Source organism: Salmo salar, chromosome 11 (genome assembly GCF_965601325.2).
Source record: "Salmo salar chromosome 11, fSalSal1, whole genome shotgun sequence".
Lineage (NCBI taxonomy): Eukaryota > Metazoa > Chordata > Actinopteri > Salmoniformes > Salmonidae > Salmo > Salmo salar.
Window position 1 is genome coordinate 78,209,818 of NC_138301.1, and position 22,918 is coordinate 78,232,735.

Here is a 22,918-nt window from a genome sequence, read left to right on the forward strand (position 1 = left end):
TACATGCATGTTTTGTTCAATCAAGTTCATATTTATATCAAAAACCAGCTTTTTACATTACCATGTGACGTTCAGAACTAGCATTCCCACCGAACACTTCCGGTGAATTTACTAAATTACTCACGATAAACGTTCACAAAAAACATAACAATTATTTTAAGAATTATAGATACAGAACTCCTTTATGCAATCGCGGTGTCCGATTTTAAAATAGCTTTTCGGTGAAAGCACATTTTGCAATATTCTGAGTAGATAGCCTGGCCATCATGGCTAGCTATTTTGACACCCACCAAGTTTGGTACTCACCAAACTCAGATTTACTATAGGAAAAAATGGATTACCTTTGCTGTTCTTCGTCAGAATGCACTCCCAGGACTTCTACTTCAATATTAAATGTTGGTTTGGTTCCAAATAATCCATAGTTATATCCAAATAGCGGTGTTTTGTTCGTGCGTTCAAGACACTATCCAAAGGGTAAAGAAGGGTTACGCGCCCGGCGCGTTTCGTGACAAAAAAATTCAAAATATTCCATTACCGTACTTCGAAGCATGTCAAACGCTGTTTAAAATCAATTTTTATGCGATTTTTCTCGTAAAATAGCGATAATATTCCGACCGGGAGTCGTTGTTTTCGTTCAAAGACTGAAAATATAAAATGGCCTCTTCACGTGCATGCGTGCGCCCGTCTCATTGTTCTCAGATCGACCACTATCCAAATGCGCTACTGTTTTTCAGCCAGAGACTGCAGAGTCATCATTCAACGTTCTGGCGCCTTCTGAGAGCCTATGGGAGCCTTAGAAAGTGTCATGTTACAGCAGAGATCCTCTGTTTTGGATAGAGATGACAAAGAAGGCCAAGAAATGGTCAGACAGGGTACTGCCTGTACAAAATCTTCTCAGGTTTTGGCCTGCCATTTGAGTTCTGTTATACTCACAGACACCATTCAAACAGTTTTAGAAACTTTGGAGTGTTTTATATCCAAAGATACTAATTATATGCATATTCTAGTTTCTGGGCAGGAGTAATAACCAGATTTAATCGGGTACGTTTTTTATCCGGCCGTGAAAATACTGCCCCCTATCCATAACAAGTTAAGGAATGTAGCTTAATTAATTTATTAATATTATGGTGTTTCTATTCCAAGAAAAATGAAAAACTAAACCCTCAGGTGGTTGGTGTTGTACAACGTGACCTTTATTTAACTAGGCAAGTCAGTTGTAACGGTTATCGTTGGGTAGAGAGGACCAAGGCGCAGCGGGTTGCATGTTCATTATATTTTATTAAATAAATGTGAACAAAGAAATACAAGAAAACAAAGAACGACAGTTTCACAGGCTAATACTCACAGCAGTGCGAAAGACACTACCCACATACTACAAACAAAACACATACCTATATATTGGACTCTCAATCAGAGGCAACTAAAAACACCTGCCTCCAATTGAGAGTCCAACACCCAATTACCTAGACATAGAAATACAGAGAACTAGAACGAACCTAGAAATACAAAACATAGAACATGAACCAAAACCCGGAAATAATAAATCAAACACCCCTACAATATTCACACTCAACCTAAACCATACAAAACAAATACCCTTCTGCCACGTCCTGACCAAATACTAATACAATTACTCCCTCTGCTGGTCAGGATGTGACAGTACCCCCCCAAAGGTGCAGATCCCGGATGCACCTCAAAAGAAAAAGCAAAATCCCCCAAAACAACAAAAAACAATTTCCCCCTAAACTAAAGGGAGGGAAGGGAGGGTGGCTGCCGTCAACGACGGCACCTGTGCTACACCCCCCCCAACCCACCTATACTGGAGGTGGCTTAGGTTCTGGCCTACTGTCCTCCAGACTGTAGGCAGAGTCTCTTGTCTCCGGAACGTAGGCAGACTCACTCAGTTCCGGGTCATAAGCAGACTCATTCAGTTCTGAGCTGTAAGCAGACTCACACAATTCAAAGTTATTGTAAACCTCATTCTGATCTGGATTGCAGGCAGACTCACTCAGTTCCGGACTACATGCAGACTCACTCGGTTCCGGACTACATGCAGACTCACTCGGTTCCGGATCGCAGGCAGACTCACTCGGTTCCGGATCGCAGACCCATTCACCTCTCTCCGAACTGTGGGCCGTCTCACTCGGTTCTGCACAGTGGGCCGTCTCACTCGGTTCTGCACAGTGGGCCGTCTCACTCGGTTCTGCACAGTGGGCCGTCTCACTCGGTTCTGCACAGTGGGCCGTCTCCCTTGGTTCCGAACTGTAGGCTGTCTCACTCGGTTCCGGACTTAACACTCTTACCGGATACTCATGACGGGGTACTGTTGCCGGATACTCTGGACTGGACACTGTTGCCGGATACTCTGGACTGGACACTGTTGCCGGATACTCTGGACTGGACACTGTTGCCGGATACTCTGGACTGGACACTGTTGCCGGATACTCTGGACTGGACACTGTTGCCGGATACTCTGGACTGGACACTGTTGCCGGATACTCTGGACTGAGCTGACGCACTGGAAGCCTGATGCATGGGACTGGTAGTGGAGGTACCAGCCTGGGGACACGCATCTCAAGGCTAGTGCGGGAAGCAGGAACTGGCTGAGTGGAACTGGTATTACGCACTGGAAGCCTGATGCGTGGTGCTGGTACTGGAAGTGCCAGTTTGGGAACACGCACCTCATGGCTAGTGCGAGGAGCAGGAACAGGCTGAGTAGGACTAGGCTGACTCTCTCGAAGCTGGATGCGTGGTGCTGGTACTGGACGTGCCAGACTAGGGGTTCGCACTTCCAGGTCAGCACGAGTGGCAGGAACTGGAAATACTGGGCCATGGAGGCGCACAGGCGGTCTTGATCGCACCTCCTGCACAACCCGTCCTGGCTGGATGGAACTAGTAGCCCTGTACGAGCGAGGTGTTGGTACAGGGCGAACTGGGCTGTGCAGGGGCCTGATGGTTGCCGTGCGTAGAGCGGGCGTAGGGTAGCCTGGTCCTAGGAGGCGCACCAGTGACCAGACACGCTGCGCAGGCATCCTCCTACCAGGCTGGATGCCCACTCTAGCACGGCATCTGCGAGGGGCTGGAATAACTCACACAGGACTGTGCGTGCGTATGGGCGAGATCGTGCGCACTTCTTCAAAACTCGGCGTCCTCCACTCCATACGGTCCTCCATATAAACACGGGTAGCTGGCTTAGGGCTCACCCTTGGCCCAGCCAAACTACTCGTGTGCCCCCCCAAAAAATGTTTTGGGGGTGCCTCTCGTGCTCTACCTGCTTCCCAGGCAGGTTGTCACAGTGGTCCAGTAATTGTTCCCATGTCCAGTCAATCCTTGACTCCAAAACCTCCAGCGACCAGGATGCCATCTCCTCCTGAGCGCGCTGCTTCCTCCACTCCAGGTGCTGCTCCCTATAGTCCACCCGTAATTCCCTTTGCTCCTTTCTCCGCTCCTTGGTCAATTTTTTGGGGGTAGTTCTGTAACGGGTGTCGTTGGGTAGAGAGGACCAAGGCGCAGCGGGTTGCATGTTCATCATTATATTTCATTAAATAAATGTGAACAAAGAAAAACAAGAAAACAAAGAACGACAGACCGACAGTTTCACAGGCTAATACTCACAGCAGTGCGAAATACACTACCCACAAATTACAAACAAAACACATAACTATATATAGGACTTTCAATCAGAGGCAACTAAAAACACCTTCCTCCCATTGAGAGTCCAACACCCAATTACCTAGACATTGAAATACAAAGAACTAGAACGAACCTAGAAATACAAAACATAGAACATGAACCAGAATCCGGAAATAATAAATCAAACACCCCTACAATATTCACACTCAACCTAAACCATACAAAACAAATACCCTTCTGCCATGTCCTGACCAAATACTAATACAATTACTCCCTCTGCTGGTCAGGACGTGACATCAGTTAAGAACAAATTATTTACAATGATGGGCTACACCGGCCAAACCGGTGCTGGGCCAATTGGGTGCCACCCTAAGTGACTCCCAATCACGGCCGATTGTGATACAGTCAACCTAATTAAGAAATACATTTTGCGATACAATTCTCCCCCTACCCTCCTTCTTGGCAAGAGTCTATTGTCCTGCTAATAGCCCATAATGGCACTGTACAACATGACCGGTCGGGAGTAGGCTACAGTAAGAGCAAAATAATCCCAAAATTTCCACACCCTAATTGTAGTCTAACCAATACCCAAACGGAGATTCAGTGAAAATAAAAATCTTGTTGATTTATCAAAACCAGTCCCATGCTTGTCTCAGAGCAGCGCTGTCTTGACCTATGAATGCTGTATTTTCCCCCTTCCACTTGCCTCTTCCATTAATTTTGAAAGACTGTTTTTCAGTAAAGAATTTGTTTACCTTCATTAGCCTACTTTGTTCCAATATTTATGTCATTCAGTGATATTTATTCCCATAGTAATTTGTTATGGATCCATAACAAAATAAACATCTGCATTTTGAAGCAGTATTTTTATCATTATTTTATTAACTAAAGCATAAAGAAATACAGTACTGTACAGTATATGCTTTAAACAACATGAGGTTGCCCTGATGAGGTCGCCCACATGCACTTTAACCTGTTTGGGCTAGGGGGCAGTATTGAGAATTTTGGAAAAAATATGTGCCCATTTTTAACTGCCTCCTACACCAACTCAGAAGCTAGAATATGCATATTATTGTTCAGGTTTGGATAGAAAACACCCTAAAGTTTCTAAAACTGTTTGAATGGTGTCTGTGAGTATAACAGAACTCCTATGGCAGGCAAAAACCTGACAAGGTTTCATGCAGGAAGTGGCCTGTCTGACAAGGAGTCGTGCGTCTTGCATCTGTTTATTGAAGAGTAAGGATCTTAGCTGTAACGTGACAATTCCCAGGGCTCCAATAGGCTCTCAGAACCCGGGAAAAACCTGAACGATGACGAGGCAGCCTCTGGCTGAAACAGATTATCGCCTTATCCAAGTGGCAGATCAGAGGACCATTGAATGAGGCGCGTGCACGATTCGCCCCCGTGGAGAAATTTAATTCGGCTGTTTAGCTTATTGCAGATTCCCGGTCGGAATATTATCGCTTTTCTACGAGATAAATGGCATAAAAATTGGTTTTAAACAGCGGTTGACATGCTTCGAAGTACGGTAATGGAATATTTAGACATTTTTTGTCACGCCATGCGCCATGCGCACGACCGTTATTTACCATTCGTATAGTGTCTAGAACGCACGAACAAAACAGAGGATATTTGGATATAACGATGGATTATTTGGGACCAAACCTACATTTGTTATTGAAGTAGAAGTCCTGGGAGTGCATTCTGACGAAGAACAGGAAAGGTAAGAACATTTTTCTTATAGGAAATAGGATTTTGGTGAAGGCTAATCTTGCCGGCTGTCTAAATAGCTAGCCGTGATGGCTGGGCTATGTACTTAGAATATTGCAAAATGTGCTTCATCCGAAAAGCTATTTTAAAATCGGACATATCGAGTGCATAGAGGAGTAATGTATCTATAATTCTTAAAATAATTGTTATGCTTTTTGTGAACGTTTATCGTGAGTAATTTAGCAAACTGTTAGTAAATTCCCCGGAAGTTTGCGGGGGGTATGCTTTTTCTGAACGTCACATGCTAATGTAAAAAGCTGTTTTTTGATATAAATATGAACTTGATTGAACAGACATGCATGTATTGTATAACATAATGTCATAGGTGTGTCATCTGATGAAGATCATCAAAGGTTAGTGCTGCATTTAGCTGTCTTCTGGGTTTTTGTGACATTATATGCTAGCTTGAAAAATGGGTGTCTGATTATTTCTGGCTTGGTACTCTGCTGACATAATCTAATGTTTTGCTTTCGTTGTAAAGCCTTTTTGAAATCGGACAGTGTGGTTAGATTAACGAGAGTCTTGTCTTTAAAATGCTGTAAAGTAGTCATATGTTTGAAAAATGGAAGTTTTCGGATTTTAGAGGAATTTGTATTTCGCGCCACGCCCATCATTGGATATTGGAGCAGGTGTTCCGCTAGCGGAACATCTAGATGTAAGAGGTTAAAATAGCTTTTCGGCGAAAGCACATTTTGCAATATTCTGAGTACATAGCTTAGCCATCACGGCTAGCTATTTTGACACCCGCCAACTTCGGGGCACACTAAACTCAGAATTACTATTAGAAAAATGGTATTACCTTTGCTGTTCTTCGTTAGAATGCACTCCTAGGACTGCTACTTCCACAAGAAATGTTGTTTTTGTTCCAAATAATCCATAGTTATGTCCAAATACCTCTTTTTTGTTCATGCGTTCAGGTCACTATCCAAAGCGAGCGCATATCGAGACAAAAAAAATCTAAATGTTCCTTTACCGTACTTAGAAGCATGTCAAACGCTGTTTAAAATCTTTTTTTTAATTGTATTTTTCTCGTGAAATAGCGATAATATTCCAACCGGACAATAGTGTATTCATTCAAAGAGGAAAAGAAAAAACAGCATGGTCGCGGGACTGCGTATCTCCAATCTTTTAGTCACCAGGCAGACCACTGACAAACTGAGCTCCTGTTATCTCACCAGAGACAGGAGACGCCTCAATCCGCTTTCTGAAGGCTTTAAAGAGCCAATGGAAGCCTTAAAAAGTGCACAGCACAGTTACTGTACTTTCGAAAGGGACAAGAAAGAAGAACTACTAATTCGCAGACAGGCCACTTCCTGCTTGGAATCTTCTCAGGTTTTTGCCTGCCATATGAGTTCTGTTATACTCACAGACACCATTAAAACAGTTCTAGAAACTTCAGAGTGTTTTCTATCCAAATCTACTAATAATATGCATATTCTCGTTTCTGGGCAAGAGTAGTAACCAGTTTAAATCGGGTACGTTTTTTCATCCGGCCGTGAAAATACTGCCCCCTATCCCAAACAGGTTAAGGAACGCATTAAATTAGCGGGTGTAGATGTATATTTCGCAGCTGTAGGCGTTAACCTCTATGGGCTAGGTGGGACGCTAGCGTGCCACCCGTGGTGCACTCCATCAACAGCAGGTGCATTTCAAGAGTGGCAAATTTGAATCCAAATAAATGTCAAAATTCAAATTTTTCAAACATACAACTATTTTACACCCTTTGAAAGATAAACATCTCCTTAATCTAACCACGTTTTACGATTTCAAAAAGGTTTTACGGCGAAAGCATAAATTTAGAGTATGTTAGGACAGTACATTTACAAGAGTTGTGTGTAATGTTTTGTCAAGTCAAAGACAGGGTCACCAAAACCATAAAACCAGCTAAAATGATGCACTAACCTTTTACAATCTCCATCAGATGACACTCCTAGGACATTATGTTAGACAATGCATGCATTTTTAGTTCTATCAAGTTCATATTTATATCCAAAAACAGCGTTTTACTATGGCATTGATGTTGAGGAAATCGTTTCCCTCCAATAACCGGCAGTCAAGTCAGCGTCACAAATTAAATAATTAAAATTAGAAAACATTGGTAAAATATTATATTGTCATTTAAAGAATTATAGATTTACATCTCTTGAACGCAATCAACTTGCCAGATTTAAAAATAACCTTACTGGGAAATCACACTTTGCAATAATCTGAGCACTGCGCCCAGAAAAATACGCGTTGCGATACAGACTAGACGTCATGTTGGGGAGATCTAAAATCGAAAATACTATGTAAATAATCCATTACCTTTGATTCTCTTCATCAGATGTCACTTCCAGGTATCACAGGTCCATAACGAATGTAGTTTTGTTCAAAAAAGCTCATCATTTATGTCCAAAAATCTCCGTCTTGTTAGCACATGATCTAAGCCAGCCGGACTTCTCGTCATGAACGAGGGGAAAAAATATATTTACGTTCGTTCAAACATGTCAAACGTTGTATAGCATAAATCATTAGGGCCTTTTTTAACCAGAACATGAATAATATTCAAGGTGGACGAATGCATACTCTTTTATAACGTATTGGAACGAGGGTACCCAACATGAACTCGCGCGCCAGGTGTCTAATGGGACATCATCGTTCCATGGCTCTTGTTCGGTCAGATCTCCCTCCAGAAGACTCAAAACACTTTGTAAAGGCTGGTGACATCTAGTGGAAGCAATAGGAAGTGCCAAAATATTCCTCAGCCCCTGTGTTTTTCAATGGGATAGGTTTAAAGGTAATACAACACATCAGGTATCCACTTCCTGTCAGAAAATGTCTCAGGGTTTTGCCTGCCAAATGAGTTCTGTTATACTCACAGACACCATTCAAACAGTTTTAGAAACTTTAGAGTGTTTTCTATCCATATATAATAAGTATATGCATATTCTAGTTACTGGGTAGGATTAGTAACCAGATTAAATCGGGTACATTTTTTTTATCCAGACGTGCAAATGCTGCCCCCTAGCCCTAACAGGTTAACTTGAGTGTGCAGGACCACTTGCAGCCGTTTAACGTCTACACGCGCTTATTTGACGCGTGTAGGCATTAATTTAGTGCTTGAAGACGTTAATTTAATGCGTGCACGCGTTAATTTAGTGCCTGCACCTGTTAAAACTTCTTTGGGATAGGGGGCAGTATTTTCAAGTCCAGATGAAAAGTGTGCCCAAATTAAACGGCCTGTTTCTCAGACCCAGAAGCTAGGATATTCATATAATTGTTAGATTTGGATAGAAAATACTCTGAAGTCTCTAAAACTGTTTGAATGATGTCTGTGAGTGTAACAGAACTTATTTGGCAGGCGAAACCCCAAGGACAAACCAACCAAGAATATTCATTTTTGAGGACACTCTCTTTTCAATGCGTTTCTTTAGGAACCTAGATTTCTAAGGCAGTTGCTTGCAGTTCATATCGCTTCCACTGGATGTCAACAGTCTTTAGAAATTGGTTGATGTTTTTCCTTTGTGTAATGAAGAAGTAAGGCTTTCCAGAATGAGGCTCGAGGGAAGTGTACTGTTTGATAGAGGCGTGTGACCAGAAAGCACGCTTCACATTGTTTTCCTCCGGTATTGAACGCTGTTTATCCCATCTTAAATTTGATCGATTATTTACGTAAAAAAATACCTAAAGTTGTTTTAGGAAAGTTGTTTGAAATGTTTGGACAAAGATTACAGGTAACTTATGAGATATTTTGTAGTCATGTGGCGTGATGACTCCTTGCTGTCCCTAGTCCACCCTGACCTGTTCACCGGACCTGCTACCTGTCCCAGACCTGCTGTTTTCAACTCTCTAGAGACAGCAGGAGTGGAATAGGTACTCTGAATGAGCGGCTATGAAAAGTCAACTGACATTTACTCCTGAGGTGCTGACCTGTTGCACCCTCGACAAACACTGTAATTATTATTATTTGACCCTGCTGGTCATCCATGAACATTTGAACATCTTGGCCATGTACTGTTATAATCTCCACCCGGCACAGCCAGAAGAGGACTGGCCACCCCTCAGAGTCTGGTTCCTCTCTAGGTTACTTCCTAGGTTCTGGCCTTTCTAGGGAGTTTTTCCTAGCTACCATGGTTCTACACCTGCATTGCTTGCTGTTTGGGGTTTTAGGCTGGGTTTCTGTACAGCACTTTGTGACATCAGCAGATGTAAGAATGGCTGTATTAATACATTTGATTGATTGATTGATATTTATATTGTGAAGATCTCCACAGACCTGCGACCTTTGCATGCACACTTTATATGATTACATAATAAGACTTTTACAGTTACAATAACCTCAAAATGAGGCCACGGACAAGTTACTAATTTTAAGGTTGAATAAAAACTGTTACATTAGTTTGGAAGATAATCTTAATTTTAGGCTATTTACTGTCTTACAAAAGTAATATTGAATTGTGCTAGGTTGACAATTCAACCAAATATAAACATTTTAGGAGATGTATCTAATGCTTGGATTGTTTCATCTGAGCCACTGGCTTAATCCTATTCTATAACTTGGATTCAGGTCTCCAATCACTAATAATTTGTTAACTTGTCATTAAGTCAATAGGCTATTTACTGTATTGCAAAAATGATATTGAATTGTGTTTGGCTGTCAACCAGAGCTGGATTACTGAACGGGCAGGCAAGGCACGTGCCCCGACCTCCAAGAGGGCCGACAGATAGTATATCATAGCAAAATGTGTAAGATTGCAGGAAATTAGCTTTAAAACAGCACATTGTTCTCTTAGTCTCATGACAAAATGTGTAGAGAAGAATTATAAAACTGCACATTTTTCTCTCTGCACCATTGCAAAAATGTATTCAAATGCAGGAAGTTAGCAGATTTTTGGGGCGGGGGAGGTCAATGCCCCAGGTCCCCAAATGCGGCAGTCCGACCCAATTGTCAACACAACCAAATATCAACCATAGTTTTATCTTTTGCTTGGATAATAAAACATATACACTATATACAGTGCATTTTGGAAAGTATTCAGACCCCTTGACTTTTTCCACATTTATACATTACAGCTATATTCTAAAATGGATTAAATAGTTTGGTTTCCTCATCAATCTACACACAATACTCCATAATGACAAAGCAAAAACAGGATTTTAGAACTTTTAGCTAATTCATAAAAACAAAAAAAATAACGGAAATATCACATTTTACATAAGTATTCAGACCGTTTACTCAGTACTTTGTTGAAGAACCTTTATGGACTTAGCCCTATTTGATAATTTGATAAAAGACTATCTTCTGTATACCCCATTATCTTGTCACAAAAAAACTGATTGGCTCAAACGCATTAAGAAGGAAAGAAATTCCACAAATGCATTCCAGGTGACTACCTCATGAAGCTGGTTGAGAGGATGCCAAGAGTGTGCAAAGCTGTCATCAAGACAAAGTGTGGCTATTTGAAGGACCTCGAATATAAAATATATGTAGATTTGTTGAACACTTTTGTTGGTTATTACATTATTCCGTATGTGTAATTTCATAGTTTTGATGTCTTCACTATTATTCTACAATGTAGAAAATATAAAAATAAAAAAAACTTGAATGAGTAGGTGTTCTAAAACCTTTGACCGGTAGTGTATATAGAGTACCAGTCAAAGGTTGGACACACCTACTCATTTCAAGGGTTGCCAAGAGAATTCCAAGAGAATGACAAGTGTCACGATCGCCGTAGGAACTGGACCAAGGCGCAGCGTACGTTGAGTTCCACATCTTTATTAAATGAAACTTACAAAAACAATAAAGAGCAATGAACACGTGAAGCTATGGAGTGCTCACAGGCAACTACGGGTCTTTGCCCCCGCCCAGACCACGGGTCCGGCCATGGAGCCGGGTAGAACGCCGTGCCCGGACTGGGCCTCGGTGTAGAGGAGGATCCCGGCCATGGAGCTGGGTTGAACGCCGCACCTGGACTGGGCACCGGCGCCGAGGAAGGCTCCGGCCATGGAGCTGAGCTGGCCGCCATGCCTGGCCTGGGCACCGGCACAGAGGAAGGCTCCGGCCTTGGATCTGGGTTGGCCGCCATGCCTGGACTGGGCACCGTGCCTGGACTGGACATTGGCGCAGAGGAGGGTTCCGGCCATGGAGCTGGGTTGACCGCCGCGCCTGGACTGGGCACCGGCACAGAGGAAGTCTCCTGCCCTGGAGTGGGACTGGACACCGTGCCTGGACTGGGCATCGGCGCAGAGGAAGGCTCCTGCCCTGGAGCAGGACTGGACATTGTGCCTGGACTGGGCATCGGCGCAGAGGAAGGCTCCTGCCATGGAGCGGGACTGGACGCCGTGCCTGGACTGGGCACCGGCGCAGAGGAAGACTCCGGCCTTGGATCTGGGTTGGCCGCCATGCCTGGACTGGACACCGTGCCTGGACTGGGCATCGGCACAGAGGAAGGCTCTGGCCTTGGAGCTGGACTGGACACCGTGCCTGGACTGGGCACCGGCGCAAAGGAGGGCTCCGGCCTGTGGACCGTCGCAGGAGGTTCCGGACTGTGGACCGTCGCAGGAGGTCCCCGGACTGTGGACCGTCTAAGGAGGTTCCGGACTGTGGACCATTGCCGGAAGCTCTGGACTGTGAACCGTCGCCGGAAGCACTGGACTGGGGACCGTTGCCGGAAGCTCTGGACTGGGGAACGTCGCCGGAAGCTCTGGACCTGGGACTGTCACCAGAAGCTCTGGACTGGGGACCGTCGCGGAAGCTCTGGACTGGGGACCGTCACCAGAAGCTCTGGACTGTGAATGCACACTGGAGGTCTGATGCGTGGAGCCGGCCCAGGTTGCACCGGACTGGTGACACGCTCTTCAAGGCAAGTGCGGGGAGCAGGCACAGGACATAACGGACTGGGGAGGCGCACTGGAGGCCTGATGCATGGGGCCGGCACAGGTTGCACCGGACTGGTGACACGCTCTTCAGGGCGAGGGCGGGGAGCAGGCATAGGACATACCGGACTGGGGAGGTGCACTGGAGGCCTGATGCGTGGAGCCGGCACAGGTTGCACCGGACTGGTGACACGCTCTTCAGGACGAGTGCGGGGAGCAGGCACTCGTCTGTCGCCAAGGAAGGCGATCCTGTCCTGCCAGGATTTCCTCCCAAGTCCAGGATCCCTTCCCATCCAAAATCTTATCCCAAGTCCAGGATACTCTCTCCTCCTAGGCGCACTGCTTGGTCCTGTTGTGGTGGGATCTTCTGTTATGATCGTCATTGGAACTGGACCAAGGCGCAGCATACATAGAGTTCCACATCTTTATTAATAAATGAAACTCACAAAAACAATAAAGAACAACGAACACGTGAAGCTATGGAGTGCTCACAGGCAACTACACATAAACAAGATCCCACAAAACACAGTGGGGAAATGGCTGCCTAAATATGATCCCCAATCAGAGACAACGATAAACAGCTGCCTCTGATTGGGAACCATACCAGGCCAACATAGAAATAAACAACCTAGATAGGAACACCCCTCCTAGTCACACCCCGACCTAACCAAAATAGAGAATACAAAGTCTCTCTATGGTCAGGGCGTGACACCAAGAGTGTGCAAAGGGTGGCTACTTTGATGAATCTCAAATATAAAATGTATTTAGATTTTTTTCACACTTTTTTGTTGCTACATGATTCCATAGGTGTTATTTCATTGTTTTGATGTCTTCAGTATTATTCTACATTGTAGAAAATAGTCAAAATTAAGAAAAACCCAGGAATGAGTAGGTGTCCAAACTTTTGACTGGTACTGTATGTGTTACGAATAACCAAAGGTGTCTGACATTATAGTAAGTACAGCGGCATATGATACAAGGCATTTATGTATGTGTTATAAATGACCAAAGGGGTCTGACTTTAAATTAAGTACAGCGTCATGCGATATAGTCTTTATGGATAAGTTATGAATGACTGAAGGTGTCTCACTTCAAACTAAGTATTGCTGCATAAAAGTGTCAATAAATAGGTTATTAACATTCTGCTGATTTATGAAGGTTCTCTCATGATCGACAGGTTACTGTAGGGTGTGAAAGGTATTTAAATGGATTGATGGGCCTGCAAAGAGTGCATTTGTGTGTGTGTGTCAGAACCAAGATGATTTGGAATAGCCAAATCTGATACTACCTCACCAGGTATTCCTCTTCTGTTCCCATGCTGGAGGCCAGGGCTTGAATACAACCTGTTACAATGGTGCCAACATTTTGTGGCTGATCTTTCAGCGGGGGAGTGGTTGAATGTGTCAAAGACCTGTATGCTCCCAGCACGGTATGGCTCGTTGTTGTGTGCGTGTTTGTGTACTGAGGAACATGAAACTTTGTTCCAGAAGAAAGACACTTTCAATTTCTTTAGGTTGGGGGCTTTCATCAAGGTAAGTGTTTCTTGGTGTAACGCCATCCCCAGGCTATTACACACACAGCACATATAAGCCTGGGATATCAACCATTCAAAGTTGGCCTTAGTGGGAGTGACCAAAGAATTATATCAGAGTAAATGATTTGTCATCGTCACTACTTAACACACTACTCAAAAAGTCATAATTATGGCTAGTCCATGCCCATTTCCACAATTTATCTTCTTAAAATGTGATTTTAAACCTAACACTAACTAATGAAGACCAAGTTTGATGTGTTGGTCCACCAGACCTTTCACGCATTAGGGCGGAAGTGTCTGGGTACGGGATTAGGTGTAATGTGACTAACATGACATCACTTTAGAGCATTTCCCATCCTTTAGCACAACATGTCACCCTTTATATAGCACATGTTTATATCATATTCAACATAGTGGGTTTTGTCACATTTGACATTGGCGATTGTCACACAGTTAGGCCACATTTATGAACCTTTTATAAAGCATGGCATACAGTTATAGAGGCTTTGTAACACATTTATGTAGTACTTATGAAGACATTATAAAGTCTTTACGAAGCCTATATAAGCTAAATGTCAGTTAAAGCGGGACCTAATAGGGTCATAAATGCCCATTGATAGTCAGTAGTGGTCAGTAGTAGTGGTCAGTAGTTGTATGGTTCAGTAGTTGTGTGGTCAGTAGTGTCATGACTTTACTTTCATTCATTTGATGACTGTTATTTAAATTAATCAAGCAACAATTAACTCATTATGATTTCTGGCACCACGGAAGAAGTTGTTTAAAGAGTTACCATCTCCCGAATTAACCTCTTATGTGTAGGGGGCAGTATTTTCACGTTCGGATGAAATACATGCCCATATTAAACTACCTCCTACTCAAACTCAGAAGCTAGGATATGCATATTATTAGTAGATTTGGATAGAAAACACTCTGAGGTTTCTAAAACTGTTTGAATGATGTCTGTGAGTATAACAGAACTCATATGGCAGGCAAGAACCTGACGAAAAATCATTTCCTATCGAATACACAGTGACTCAGTAATCATTGTGCACTTCCTATGGCTTCCACTAGATGTCAACAGTCTTTATAAAGTTGTTTGAGGCGTCTATGATGAACAGAGACCGAACGAGAAGGCTGGGAAGTTGGTGACCCAGGGAAGGACATCAGTTCATTGGCGCTCATTCACACGAGAGGTAGCTGTGTTCCAAAACGTTTTTCAAGACACTGGTTTCGTCTGGTTGGAATATTACTGAATTTTCACGTTCTAAAGGCCCTAAAGATTGATGCTTTGCAACGTTTGACATGTTTGAACGAACGTAAATAGTAAAAAAAATTACTTTTGTCGTGACATTTTCCGCGCGTTTCCTACATTTGGAGTAGCTGAACTGAACGCGCCAACAACAAGGAGCTATTTGCACATAAATTATGGAGTTTATCGAACAAAACAACATTTGTTGTGGACCTGGGATTCCTGGAAGTGCCTTCTGATGAAGATCATCAAAGGTAAGTGAATATTTCTAATGCTATTTAATATTTTAGATGATTCCAAAATGGCGGCTATCTGTATTGTGTAGTGTATTTTTCTGAGCGCAGTACTCAGATTATTGCAAAGTGTGCTTTCCCAGTAAAGTTATTTTGAAATCTTTCACAGTGTTAGCATAAAGGAGATGTTCATCTATAATTCTTTGAATGACAGTTTAATATTTTATCAACGTTTATGATGAGTATTTTTGTAAATTGTTGTGCTGATTCACCGGCAGTATTTGAGGGAAAATATATTCTGAACGTCACGCGCCAATGTAAAATGCTGTTTTTAGATATAAATATGAACTTGATCGAACAAAAAATGCATGTATTGTGTAACATGATGTCCTAGGAGTGTCATCTGATGAAGATCGTCAAAGGTTAGTGCTTCATTTAGCTGTGTTTTGGGTATTTGTGATGCATCTAGTTGCTTGGGAAAATGGCTGTGTGGTTATTTGTGTCTATGTACTCTCCTAACATAATCTAATGTTTTGCTTTCGCTGTAAAGCCTTTTTGAAATCGGACAACGTGGTTCGATTCAGGAGAAGTGTATCTATAAAATGGTGTAAAATAGTCCTATGTTTGAGAAATTGAAGTTATTAGATTTGTGGTTTTGAATCTGGCGCTCTGATTTTTCACTGGCTATTGTCAAACTCAGTCCCGGTGACGGGATTGTTGTCGTAAGAAGTTTTAAACTAAAGGTCTTTACCTATCACACCCATAAAACAGTCAACGTATGAATCACAACCTCGTATCATATCATTCTGAACAATCATAACCTTTTTGGATCTGCAAAAACCCCAGCCTTGCTCATTATTCAGTACTAGATGAATTGGTTTAATTATTTATTCACTAGCTAACTAAATAATAACACAGAATACACACACACACTTACTACATGAGACAAAGGTCCCTAGCGGACTGACAAAATAATATGGCTTTTTACAACATAGATGGAGAGGGGGTTTGAGAGAGAGAGAGAAAAAGTCACACTTATCGTTGAGACATTTCAGAATTACTCTCACAGTATGGTTAATCATATAGTTTGCACACCAACCGCCTCTCGTTTGGAATAAGAAATCATTAATGTATTTAGGTGTGAGTTTTATCTCTGTCGGAACCAGTCCTTCTTCGGAAGGTTGTTGGTTTTCCAGCTGTATGGCTCTGATTGTCTGAAAGGGGTCTCCCCTTTCCCGTCTTCTACTTTTGTTCACTCTGGAATATAGCCAGCCATGTCGACGGTTCCCATTGGCGATGAGCGTAGTAGGATAATCTCACTTAGATTCGCTTTTCTCAATATCTGACTTAAGACAGCTAATCAGCTGTACCAGTGATTGTCTGAGGTGAGTTTCTAGCCTCTTCCTGCTCGTGTTGGTATTCAGGCTTTGGACCATGATGGACATGAGCTGCAGCTCTTCGTCTCTCTGGTCTAAAGGAATGTGAGTTTATTTCTTCACCTCGTGCTGAGGTACAAAGATTCAACAATTTCTAACATGTAGCTAATGCCTCATGTTTCTTGGTCCAAAGGTTGATTTCTCTTCCAAGCCTTTATGCACTCTTGGTCAAAAGGGGAGTTCCGTCATGCTGACAAGCTCACTGACTTCACTCGGGGCGTGGCTACTTAATATAAGGATATGATTAGAAGTGATTTCTTATGACTCCTAAAATCACATTCATATATTAACCAAAATATTTGAGTAAATGTTCAACTTTACCAAGGCTGGTATTTTGCTCAGACCCTTAAGTGATCCTAATATAAATCCTCATTAAATGTTCCGTTGTACATGTGTGCTTATGCTCACACAAGCGCACATGCCAAGGGAGTGAAAACAACTAAGTATCCTGGTAGGCTGCAACCTGTTCAGAATGAGTCTGATTTCATCAGATCATTTCCGTGTCAATGACCGTGTGTCAGTAAGAATCGGTGCCGACCTCAAGTTATATGCTAAGGGTACCTGTAGTGGTTTTACTACAAGTCAATGTGTCTTATACCATTGTAGTGGCGATAGGTATGAAGGAGTCTATCTCATAGCTATGTTATCCATGGAGGAGTTAACCTCACAACGGAAGTACTCTATAAGCACTGAACCAGTCGTATGTGATGTGATCATGGTTCATGACTTCTAATAACTTTCCTCCTGAATGGAGTGTTTTATTTATTAGTGGCATGTGTGTTAACCATCAGAAGAGTGTTTTGGAGATTCCCTTCCACGTGTTGCAATCTGAGTGACCACTACCTTCTCTGTCGCTGTTATTAATGGCAATTTGAATTGTTAGGTCTCTAACCTTCTTACTGATTGTGGCTGGACTGACTGTTGCTGGCATTGGTACTGGTACCCAAGGGAACCAGCTACCCTACCAATTCATTCCAAAATCTTATCCTACCAGAACACATGATTAGAGCATTTTACTAGTTGCGTTGTAGGTGAGACTCCACATGACAAGGAATGATTATTGTTACCATTTGTTTTTGAAGGTGGAAAGTCCACTGGACTTCTTTTACAACCAGTGTGGTACACCTCAGTGATGTCTCAATATGTATTCTAAGGTGATCCCCGTTGAGTGTCTTGCAAGTTCATCTCTGTTCTCGTGGGGAAGTTTACTACTTGATTTGTTTCCTTATGGGGTGGCCTCGTTCAGTGTTGCACCTAGTCCAACCCCCCCCCCCCCCCCCCCCCACTGGCTTCGATGAGGCTCATCATGGGTCTGGGCTAGTATCCCCGACTTTGTGTCTCGTGACCCCACCACCAGCGGTTGGTGTCCCAGGCACAACAAAAAGGTCAGACACTTTGTACAAGTTGTCAGCAGCCACGTTGTTAGTATATTGGCTGTAATCTTTCAACCAAATCTCCTGGTGTTTGTGCTTCAAAACGCTCAGTGGCTGTCATGGCCTGCCAGTCACCACAGCGTCCACATGTAGAAAACGTTCCAGTACCTGTGAACTGAAACGAGGATATCTGTCTGCGAAATCGCACAGCGTTTCACCAGTGGGAGTCATCGGGTCAGTGGTGGGACTGACACCGTTAGTTTCACAGACAGGGGTTTCAGTCCATGTATCATTGGAAGCAGAGTCCACTCTGCACGGTAATGCTTTGTTTCCTGAGACAGCCGCGGTGCTTGCAGAAGTGTCTGAAGGACATAAGAAGTTAATCTTAGCTACAGTATCGCATGACTCCAAGGAGGAGGGAAGTTACTCACTCACAGAGACTGCTGGCTCGAAATCATGAAAAGAAAAGTCAATCAGGTTTGCTGATTGAATGTGACAAGATATTGTAGTATCTGCTTGAGTCAGATTCTGCACCAAGAGGTATCGAAAACGTATTTTTCCCAAGGGGTCCTGTCAACAGATACTCCTTGTGGATGACAGTGTGGTCAGTGGAGACGGCACTGTTACCTGTGACCACAATTGGTTGTTTTTCCAATCCATCAGTGGGACCAAATAATCTCTGTGCTGCTGTGCGGTTTGTTGGTACTTTGTTGCTACTTTGCTACCTGCCAACTTAAATTTTTTTACATTTTTATGACCGTTTAATTAAAATCTTTATTTTACGTATTTACCTTCTTAACTTTTTCCTTCGCTCAACGTTTTCACACCGGATGCTTTATCTGGACATGGTACTACAGGACCTCCACCAGTCGAAGCTAAGTAGTAACATTAACATTATGCCATCTAATTGCAGTCGCTGTACTCATAATATACAGGAAAACTATCGCCTTATGGTGAGGATAGCTGTACTGCAAGCCCAGCTTCAGACACAATCGTTAAGCAAGGGTAATTTAAGTGTAGGAAAGGATGAAACAGCGCCTGTGCCACTAGTAAGTGCAGATATTAGTTCAAATCCCATCGCACAGTCCCCGCAGCCGGACAATTTTCTCATGGCTTCTGGAAAGATTGGAAACCCTAATTGGTCTACAAGGAGAAGTTCTGGCCTGGTTTGGATCTTATCTGTCGGAAAGATATCAGTTTGTCTCTGTGGATGGTTTGTCCTCTGACAAATCAATTGTACGTTTCGGTGTTCCTCAAGGTTCCGTTGTAGGACCACTATTGTTTTCACTATATATATTTTACCTCTTGGATATGTCATTCGGAAACATAATGTTAATTTTCACTGCTATGCAGATGATACACAGCTGTACATTTCGATGAAACATGGTGAAGCCCCAAAACTGCCCTCCCTGGAAGCCTGTGTTTCAGATATAAGGAAGTGGATGGCAGCAAATGCTTTACTTTTAAACTCGGACAAAACAGAGATGCTAGTTCTAGGTCCCAAGAAACAAAGAGATCTTCTGTTGGATCTGACAATTAACCTTGATGGTTCTACAGTCTTCTCAAATAAAACTGTGAAAGACCTCTGCGTTACTCTGGACCCTGATTTCTCTTTTGACAAACATATCAAGAATATTTCAAGGACATATTTTTTTCCATCTTCGTAACATTGCAAAAATCTGAAACTTTATATCTGGTGTAATTCTCCTGTCTTATAAAATGTCCTGTGTGAATTGAAGTATGTTCCCTCTAATTACCTCCCTCTCCCTCCCCTCCTGGAGGACCTGAGCCCTTTGACCATGCCTCAGGACTGCCTGGCCTGATGACTCCTTGCTGTCCCCGGTCCACCTGGTCATGCTGCTGCTCCAGTTTCAACTTGTCTGCCTGCGGCTATGGAACCCTGACCTGTTCACCGGACGTGCTACCTTGTTCCGGACCTGCTGTTTTCGACTCTCTCTCTCTACCTCACCTGCTGTTTTGAACTCTGAAGGCTCGACTATGAAAAGCCAACTGACATTTACTCCTGAGGTGCTGACCTATGTTGCACCCTCTACAACCACTGTGATAATTATTATTTGACTCTGCTAGTCATCTATGAACGTTTGAAAATCTTGGCCCTGTACTATTATAATCTCTACCCGGCACAGCCAGAAGAGGACTGGCCACCCCTCAGAGTCTGGTTCCTTTCTAGGTTTCTTCTTATGTTCCTGCCTTTCTAGGGAGTTTTTCCTAGCCACCATGCTTCAACATCTGCATTGCTTGCTGTTTGGGGTTTTAGGCTGGGTTTCTGTATAGCATTTTGTGACATTGGCTGATGTAAAAAGGGCTTCATAAATACATTTCATTGATTGATTGATTGATCAAGTCTGCTCCGAGTAGCAGGTGCTCAGTTTCGAGGCTGGTAACATACACATGGTGAACAAGTGAAACGTCTTGGAAGTGTAGTTTTAGCATGAGTTGCATTGTGAGAGGCGAGGCAGTCTGAGTGAAACCTCGAAGTTTAGTGTTGCATCGTTTCATTTTTAACCAAAGTTTAGGTGGGTTCAAACCCTTTTGAGATCATTGAACAATGTTTGAGAGATGAGCGATATTGTTGAACCTGAATCAATTAGCGTATCACAGGTTAAGCAGTCCTCCAGGACTGTTTCCAGGTATGGCCTCTTTGAGTTGCGTTTTGTGGTCATCTTCCCCACAAAGTGGAGTAGATGCTAGCAATGACGTGATGTGTCATTTGTGTTCATGGTTAAAACAGATCGACTCATCAGAGTTTGAGTAGAATTGGCTATTATGATCTTTACTTTGTGCATCGCCACATTTGTATCTGAGTCTATAGTCCAAGCCTGTGGGCTTGTTTCTTGGCCCTGGATAGGGTCTCGAGTGAGAGCGGGAGTAATTTTATTGTTTACGTCCTCGCAATTTAATTTTGGCGGACCTATTGTCAGGCAAATCCACGCCTAGTCATGGTGACTTATATTTTTACATTTTCTCAAAATGTTAGTGCTTTTGTACTTCTCTTAGCAGAGCTTCTAGAGAGTATTGGTCTATGCTTGGGTCGTCATTGAACCTTTTGTAACCCTTGTGCCTTGACACTTTGTGTGGGTTGGGTGCAGGAATGTAGCGATCAGGTCGATTGTAGCGGTAGTCATTTTGCTGGCGTACTTTAATAGCTATTTTAACTGCAGTGGTTATTAGTATCGTGGTTTCGTGGAAGATACCTTTGTTGTGTGTCATCACTCATCAAATTGATCAGAAATACAGTGTCGACATTCTTAAAGTTGTAAATGAATATTGTAGCTGGAAATGGCAGATCTTTTATGGAATATCTACACAGGCGTACAGAGGCCCATTATCAGCAACCATCACTCCTGTGTTCCAATGGCACGTTGTGTTAGCTAATACAAGTTTGCCATTTTAAAAGGCTAATTGATCATTAGAAAACGCTTTTCCAATTATGTTAGCACAGCTGAAAACTGTTGTTTCTGATTAAAGAAGCAATAAAACTGTCAGCTTCATTAAATTGTACACGCAAAACACCAGTCTCAACGTCAACAGTGGAGAAGCAACTCAGGGATGTTGGCCTTCTAGGCAGAGTTGCAAAGAAAAAAACATTTCTCAGACTGGACTATAAAAAGAAAAGATCAAGATGGGCAAAAGAACAGAGACACTGGACAGAGGAACTCTGCCTAGAAGGCCAGCATCCCAGAGTCGCCTCTTCACTGTTGAAACTGTTGTTTTGGGGTACTATTTAATGAGGCTGCCAGTTGAGGACTTGTGAGGCGTCTGTTTCTCAAACTAGACACTCTAATGTACTTGTCCTCTTGCTCAGTTGTACACCGGGGCCTCCCACTTCTCTTTCTATTCTGGTTAGAGACAGTTTGCGCTGTTCTGTGAAGGGAGTAGTACACAGCGTTGTACGAGATCTTCAGTTTCTTGGCAGTTTCTCGCATGGAATAGCCTTCATTTCTCAGAACATGAATAGACTGATGAGTGTCAGAAGAAAGTTCTTTGTTTCTGGTCATTTTGAGCCTGTAATCGAACCCACAAGTGCTGATGCACCAGATGCTCAAATACTCTAAAGAAGGACAGTTTTATTGCTTCTTTAATCAGAACAACAGTTTTCAGCTGTGCTAACATAATTGCAAACAGGTTTTCTAATGATCAATTAGCCTTTCAAAATGATAAAGGTCAATTAGCTAACACAACGTGCCATTGGAACACAGGAGTGATGGTTGCTGATAATGGGCCTCTGTACGCCTATGTAGATATTCCATAAAAAATCTGCCATTTCCAGCTACAATAGTCATTTACAACATTAACAATGTCTACACTGTATTTCGGATCAATTTGATGTTATTTTAATGGACAAAAAATTAGCTTTTCTTTCAAAACAAGGACATTTCTAAGTGATCCCAAACTTTTGAATGTTAGTGTATTTACATGTGAGTTCTATCTCTGTCAGAAACCAGTCCTTCTTGTATGGCTGTGATTGTCCGAAAGGGGTGTCCCCTTTCCCGTCTTCTACTATTGTTCACTCTGAAATGTAACCAGCCATGTCGACGGTTCCCATTGGTGATGAGCTTAGTAGGATACTCTCACTTAGATACGCTTTTCTTGATTTTTGACTTAAGACAGCTAATCAGCTGTACCAGTGATTGTCTGAGGTGAGCTTATCGTCTCTTCCTCCTCGTGTTGGTTTTCAGGATTTGGACCACGATGGACATGAGCTGCAGCTCTTTGTCTATCTGGTCTAAAGGAAGGTGAGTTTATTTCTTCACCTGGTTTTGAGTTTCAAACACATCTAACATGTCAGTAGTTGGGTGGTTTTGGTCAGTAGT